Genomic DNA, 7,322 nt, shown 5'->3' with positions numbered 1-7,322 from the left:
GTCAACACAATAGGTTGTAAACCTCAACTCGTGTGCTAGTGATGATCGATAAGGTTTATTTGATTTGTTCTTGAAACCTTTCAAGACCATTAAGACTCCCACTGACTCCTTGACATATACGATTCTCTTGTCAAAACATTTATTGACAAACAAATATTCAAGAGTTAGTGTAGCTTTTATCAAAACTCTTCATAAATTGGTCCTAGTTGGTCTTTTTCTTATCCAAGACATCACAACTTTCCATATTTAATGAATGTTATAAACCTTCTTAATACTTTTCACTCAATGTCACAATCTTATCTTTAAGACTTGTTATTGGAACGAAGTATGATTGACTTATTGATTAAACCATTTCTTCAATTCTTGATTCCTCTTCTTAGACATACAATTGTACTAAGACTCACTTAGAGGATCAATTGAGATATGGTTCTTAATCATTAAGACCTATCATAAAGCATAAAAGGTACTCTCCCATCTTCTTAGAATGGAGAAACTTTTATCTTTCTGCCCACTTGATTCTTCTTATTCGTTCTGCTATTGATCTAAACCCTTTAATCAATTCAGAATTACACTTAATCTTGTAAGTATAATCATATTTACTAAACCTTTAGTAAATCATGATGAATATCATTGTTACTCTTATGGTGGACTTGATCAACACGCAACATTGTGTGTTCGATCTCCAAGTCCTTCACTTGACACTTTGTCAATGAATTAGTCTAATTTCCAAATATGAAATTTCTCATTCATCGTGCAACCAAGTTGCATGATTCCAAATTTCTGTCCAATTGAAACTTGGGCGATGAGAAACTCTCCCTATTTGGTAAATTCTCGACTTTTCCATAAACACCATAAATAAGAATCATATCCACTTGTTGTAGAAATATGCAAACACCAATTTTCATAACGATTTCATTGCAAGGAAATAAACAAATAAATAAATAAGTCAAACAAAAATTTATTTTATAAAAGCAACGGAAAACATTTGTCCTTACAATGCAAAATCCATTGAAAACTATGTATTTCAAAAGAAAATTTTCTAACAACTCTATCATAACTATCTAAGCTCAAAATCTAATCTTCAAGTCCATGCGATCAAGATCCATTCCTTGTGATTAGATTCATCTTGCTCTTTCACCAAGCTTCCTTTCTTTTCACCGATCCTGTAAAACATTCAAATGCAATCTTATTACATTGTGTATTAAGAATTAATGAATAGGAACTTAATGGAGTTAGATAGTGGATTTTACCTGAAGCGCAACCATACTCTTTGACTCTCCCATCTTCTGGACTCTTCAGGCTCTTTGGGCAGACTTGTATCCAACACCCTTTCTTTTGGCAGTAAACGCAGGTCGGTTCTCCTAGAATGTCCTCGGAAGCATGGTCGGTTGACTTTCCCAACAAATACGCTCCATTGCTTCGCCAAATCATTTCTGATTCAGCAGCAATGAGCATGTAAGTTAGGTCAATGAGGTTGTCGTCATGATTCATCATATAATACTTTCTTTTGAACTCATTATATGATTCAGGAAGTGACTACAAAACTCAATTTACAGCCAACTGATCTGGGAATGACACACCCAACATTATCAACCTATCAATGTGTGATTTCATTCCTAGAACGTGGGCACACACGGGTTTACCATCTTCATGTTTCATTTCCAATAGGGCTTTAGTGATATTGAACCTTTCAATTCTTCGATCTTGTGGGTTGGGGAGAACAATAGGAGGAGGAGGAGGAAGTGAAGTATGATTTCTTGTTCCTCGATTGAATCGTGGAATACCATCTTCATGTGGAAAGCTTGTTCCACGGGATTTGGGAAAACCACAGTTGTCGAACTTTGACATCTACAAAACGGGAGAAAACAAATTCAAGTTAGTTGATTGATTGAGTCCTTAGTAAATCACCCAAATGAGATACTAAGGCTAGGACCCAACACAATATTCTACAACTCGGGAGAGGGATGCCGTAACCTTAATTGCAGAATATTTGAAGGTAAGTGAATGACGATTCACTAATTTCCACCACGAAAAAACGAAAAAGAATTTAAGTTTTAAATCTATGAAAACTCCTAGATCCTTTGAGATTCATTGAACTTTCAATGGCATGTTTAAATCTCGATATGTCCCTCTTGTTTGTGACTGGGATGCCGAGGATCACAAAGTGGGTGTGAATAACCATGCAAACTTACATGGTGCCCTCACATGTTACAATCACCTATTCGATGTGCCGGTAAACCACACACACTCCATCGAACTATGACAAACATTGAGTCACCCTTTGTTACCTTTGCTTAGAACCATCGTCTTCGCAAGGGCACAAAGTGTAATTTCATGGAATTGCATCAATTCACTTTTGCCTAAGTAACTAAGATTGGGAATTTTGAGAAAACATTTAGTTACTTTTATGATTCATTATACTTATAATGGAAGGTTTCGTCTTATCCTACCCGTTCGGCTAACGACCCTCCACTAGTCAAGAGTGTGGTGGGTAAGAGTGGATACCCATTCAATCGCCATTTTATAGGCAATTTCCTTAAACACCCCTTATAGACTAGCTTCGTGAATGAGGCCTACTAACGGTAATACTGACTTTTACTCAAACACATATATATAATGTTAGACTTTTAATGTTATATATAGTATAGGGTGTATTTTACACTTTTAAAATATTAGGCGGTTCAATTTAACAATTATACTTTTAATTCACTTAAATTGTAAACCTAAACTTTTATGGATTTATTAAACCTCTTTAATTAAACACTTTAATTAGTTAATAAAACCATAAGGGTGTGATTTGAACTTTTTCAAAACTATACTTGAGTTTTAGAATTTAACATTCCTAATTAAACTTTTAATCAACTTTTAAATTCCAAAACTTGAGGACAAGTTTTGAAACATTTCAACACATTAGGTTTTCGAATTTAAATATACATCAAAATTAAACTATTTACTCAAAATTTAAATTCCAAAACTTGAGGGCAAGTTTTGAAACCTTTTTCAAAACATTAGTGTTTTAACTATTTAAATTTCAAAACTACAAAACTTTTGGGTTCAAATTTAAACTATAAAACCTAAAGGGCAAAATATGAAACTTTTCACAACAACAAGGATCAAACAACAAATAATTCAAATTAACATTTAATCACATAATTATCCATATTTGATGATTTCTTGCAAAATAATTTATCAATTTACTTAAAATAATTAATCAATTATCTTATAAGGAAACAATTATCTTATTAATTGATAAATATCTTCAATTAGATTAAAAATATAGTCAAATATATCATATAATCGGATTAATATTAATCTAACATGATAAGGTAATTATCCCAATGCAAAAACAGCAAGAAATCCCGAGATAAGCACTATCTGACGCACCGACTCGCCGAGTCACCCTCTGGAACTCGCCAAGTAGGGCTGACTCGCCGAGTCAGGTCGAACAGTGAGGCCAAAACACGATTTTCAGTTACATCAAGCATCAATACAATAGAAACCAATCATGGCTCTGATACCACTGATGGGTTTTGGTCATAAGACGTCCTATGTGCTCATACAAACCCTAAAGCTTGGATCTAGGTTTCTCTATTGTACATACTTTGAATCCAAGACTTTGAACCCTAATTCTAGCATATGGAAATCGGAATTCACATGTAAATAGGTTTAAGAACATACCTTGATTATTATATAGCAATAACCATCCAATTCCTCCTTGAATTGACCTTGGAAAGCTGAGAGTCACAAGTGTCACTCCTCTAATGGCTTACAAACACCATAAGCAAGTGGAGAAGGTATAAAGAGAGAGGAGGGAGATTAGAATTCGTCCTTAGGACCTCTTGGGAAGGGTTAGACGAATTCCTAAGCCCTAGGGGGTTTATATAGGTGTAAAGATTAAAGTTTTAGTCCTTATCCTTATCTAGTTGCTTGTCCACCAAGCAACCATAAGATAAGTCCTAGAAACTCTTATCCTAGTCGAATTCTAAGGGATTTACACCTCAAATTCGTTCACCATATATATAAGATAATCCTTACCTTATTTTTTTAACTATCACATAATTACAATTCAGCCCCTCTAGTTTAATTAATTACACTTGATCACAAAATTAATTCTTAATTAATTATTGACCAATATTAATTAAACAAATATGATTTCTCCTTTAATATATTATTCTTATAACATATTAATAAATCATAATAACCTCTCTCTCTTTATTTATTTCTCCAATCAAGTTGCTTTGGTGAAGGCAACCCAAAAGGACCATGCACCATCGGGTCAAGTACATACCAAAATAGTTATGGACTTAGACACTAATCCAACAAAGGGTTCTATATATAGTGAGGCTATTAGGGTTATCTAACAAGGAAACCCTAATTTGGATGCTTAAGCCCTAAGCAACCCATGGACTCCTTTCCTTAAAGGCCTTGGACGATTTCTAATGGGTTTCCCCATAGAATTCGTCCACTCCTTAATATAAGGCAATCCATAGCCCAAATTGCAATTATCTTATAATTACAATTCCAGTCCCTTAAGTTTAATTAATCTCTTTTAGTCACAAAACTAATTACCAATTAATTCTTGACTAATATTAATTAAACAATATGATTTATCCTTTAATATATTATTCTCATAATATATTAATAAATCATATTTAATCCTTTCTCTCCATAATTCATCCTATCAAGTTGCTTTGGTGAAGGCAACCCAAAAGGACCATGCACCATCGGGTCAAGTACATACCAAAATATTTATGGACTTAGACACTAATCCAACAGGAGAGTCGCAGGGGAGAGACAAGAGATCGGTACAGTCGCAACCGGCGACGAAGTGGGCAAAGCCCGCCGATACGAGAGTTGGGGGCAGAATGGCTGCACTTGTGGTAAGTGCGGCAAGAGTCACCAGGGATCTTGTTGGGCGAGGATTCGCTACAAATGTGGCAAAGAGGGGCACATCCGCACATGGGGAAGGATTGCCCCAAAGGGTTTGCAGTTTGCTTTCACTGCAACCAGACCAGCCATCGGAAGGCCGAGTGCCCTCAGCTTTTTTGGGGATCAGCCCAGGGCTCCACTCTTGCTGCTTTGCGTGCTACTAATCCGCCTCGTAAGCCTCATTTTGTCCCTTTTCCTCAGTTTTCCTTTGAGAGTGTGATTGTGGAGCATAGAAGTGTGTTGGTAGCCATTTTGGAGCTTATTTGAGAAGAAGTTAGTGAGCAAGATTAGGAGTGGCATTGTGTTCCAAGAATTTGCATCTAGATCACCTTGAAGAGCTTCTGGAAGTGTAAAGTCTTGATCTTGCCATCTTATTCATTAGATCTAGTTATGGTTTTCGATATTGTCCCTTTAGTTGGTTTTTGGACCTTCTCTTGAGAGTTGAGCAACTCCAGAGACTAAAATGGTTAGATCTGAGCTTTGTGAGCATGCTAGATGAAAAAAGGTGCTAGCTTAAAGGGTATCTAGACTCCATGCATGAGTGTGGAGTTTTATATGAAGTCCTAATGTGAAGAATGAAGTTCTAAAGTCCCATATAGCATGCAAGGGTATAAAGTTGCCAACTTTATGCCCTAGGACGTCTTAATGAACTCTGATATGATATTGGACGTTAGAACATCAAGTATTAAGCATTTAATGGAAGTAGGTGCTTAATATGTTTGTACGTTGGGCGTAATTTAGTGTACGCAACGCGTACAACTCAAGGACTCGGTATGTTGTGTGTACAAGGGTGGTATGCAAGGCGTACACACTCAGATGGGTTTGGACTCGTTTTGGGCTTGTAAGCCCTTTGGGCCTTAATCATGTTGGATTTGGTGTCTAAGCCCATAACTATAATTGGGATGTACTTTACCCGATTGTAGCATGATCCTTTTTGGTGTCTAAGCCCATAACTATATTATATTATAATAGAGGTCAAAACACTTCAACTAAAATTCATCTAAAATCTAATATTTCAAATTCTTTTTAATAATGATTGTAAAAATTTCAACATGTGTTACTTAATTGATTGATTAATAAAAATATTAATGTTTTGAAACTGCTAACTCTTAAACTTATATTATTCAATTTGTTAGTTAACTAAAATATTTTTCCTACATAAAGATAACATTTTTATGTTTGGTTACTCATATTTGTTTATGTAACTAGAAAACAAGGTGTATATAGAATGACTACTTCAATTTCACATAGGTATCGATACCACTAGAGAGATATGTTGTTTTTAATGGGTGGTAGGAGATCCACATACCATTTTTAATTATTTATATTAATGCTTAATAATATCTATTTCATATTCCTATTCACCTTAATTTTTTAGGTACAAATTAAGGAAGAGTATTCTCGGCGCACCAACATAAAGTCAAACGTACGCCTTGCAAAATATGTAATTAAAATTAAATATCATATTTACTAATCGACTTATTTTTAAACTATTGATGACATTTATGTATAATGATATATTTTGTATGACTTCATTCTTAATTTCAATGTTTTTGTGTAACCTTGGATGTTTTTGTGTGATACAAATAGTGTAATACAAAGTTTATTAGTTCAATATTGTTTATTAATAGCTCATTCAAAACAACTTATTTCTTATTTTATCCAAAAAAATATTATCAGACATAAGAAAAGTAGACTATATTAATGTTATATAAAAACTTATAATATATATTGGATATTATAAAAGTAAAAGTAAGTTTATAAGGTATGAACTATATTAGATAGTATCATAATATAAGTTGATGAATTTTTATGTTATTTGATAATTCGGTTAATGCCCAAAACATGACTAAAAACGTAAATTTCAGCATATTTCTATTTTTTCTCATAATTATTTTAACCACTTATATGCATTCTTGCGCAATGCACGAGGTTACGCCTAGTGTGTGTGTGTGTATATATCCCTTTTCTAATAAATGAATAATTTTAATCTTCTTTTGCCAAGTGTCAGTCTAATACAAATCATCATTAATATTATGTCATGTGTTATGTAGATATATTAGGCAACTCATTTCAAAATTCAAATTTACAATTTCTAATTATATGTTATATTTGAAGTTATAATAACTTTAAAATTTGATATATCTCTTAATTAATAATTTATTTAGAATGATTTATTTAAAATAATTGATTAATAATTATAAATTTTTATTACGAAAGTTTAATTAATTTTAAAACTCATGGGAACACGGGTTATATATATATATATATATATATATATATATATATATATATATATATATATATATATATATATATATATATATATATATATTTGATTTTGACTAATATTATTACATTATTACGTGTCCATTTTAATTCCAAAATAATAT

This window comes from Lactuca serriola, chromosome 2 (genome assembly GCF_051521515.1).
Source record: "Lactuca serriola cultivar US96UC23 chromosome 2, Lser_US96UC23_V15, whole genome shotgun sequence".
Classification (NCBI taxonomy): domain Eukaryota; kingdom Viridiplantae; phylum Streptophyta; class Magnoliopsida; order Asterales; family Asteraceae; genus Lactuca; species Lactuca serriola.
The sequence above is the reverse complement of the archived record's forward strand: the minus strand, read 5'-3'. Positions refer to the sequence as shown.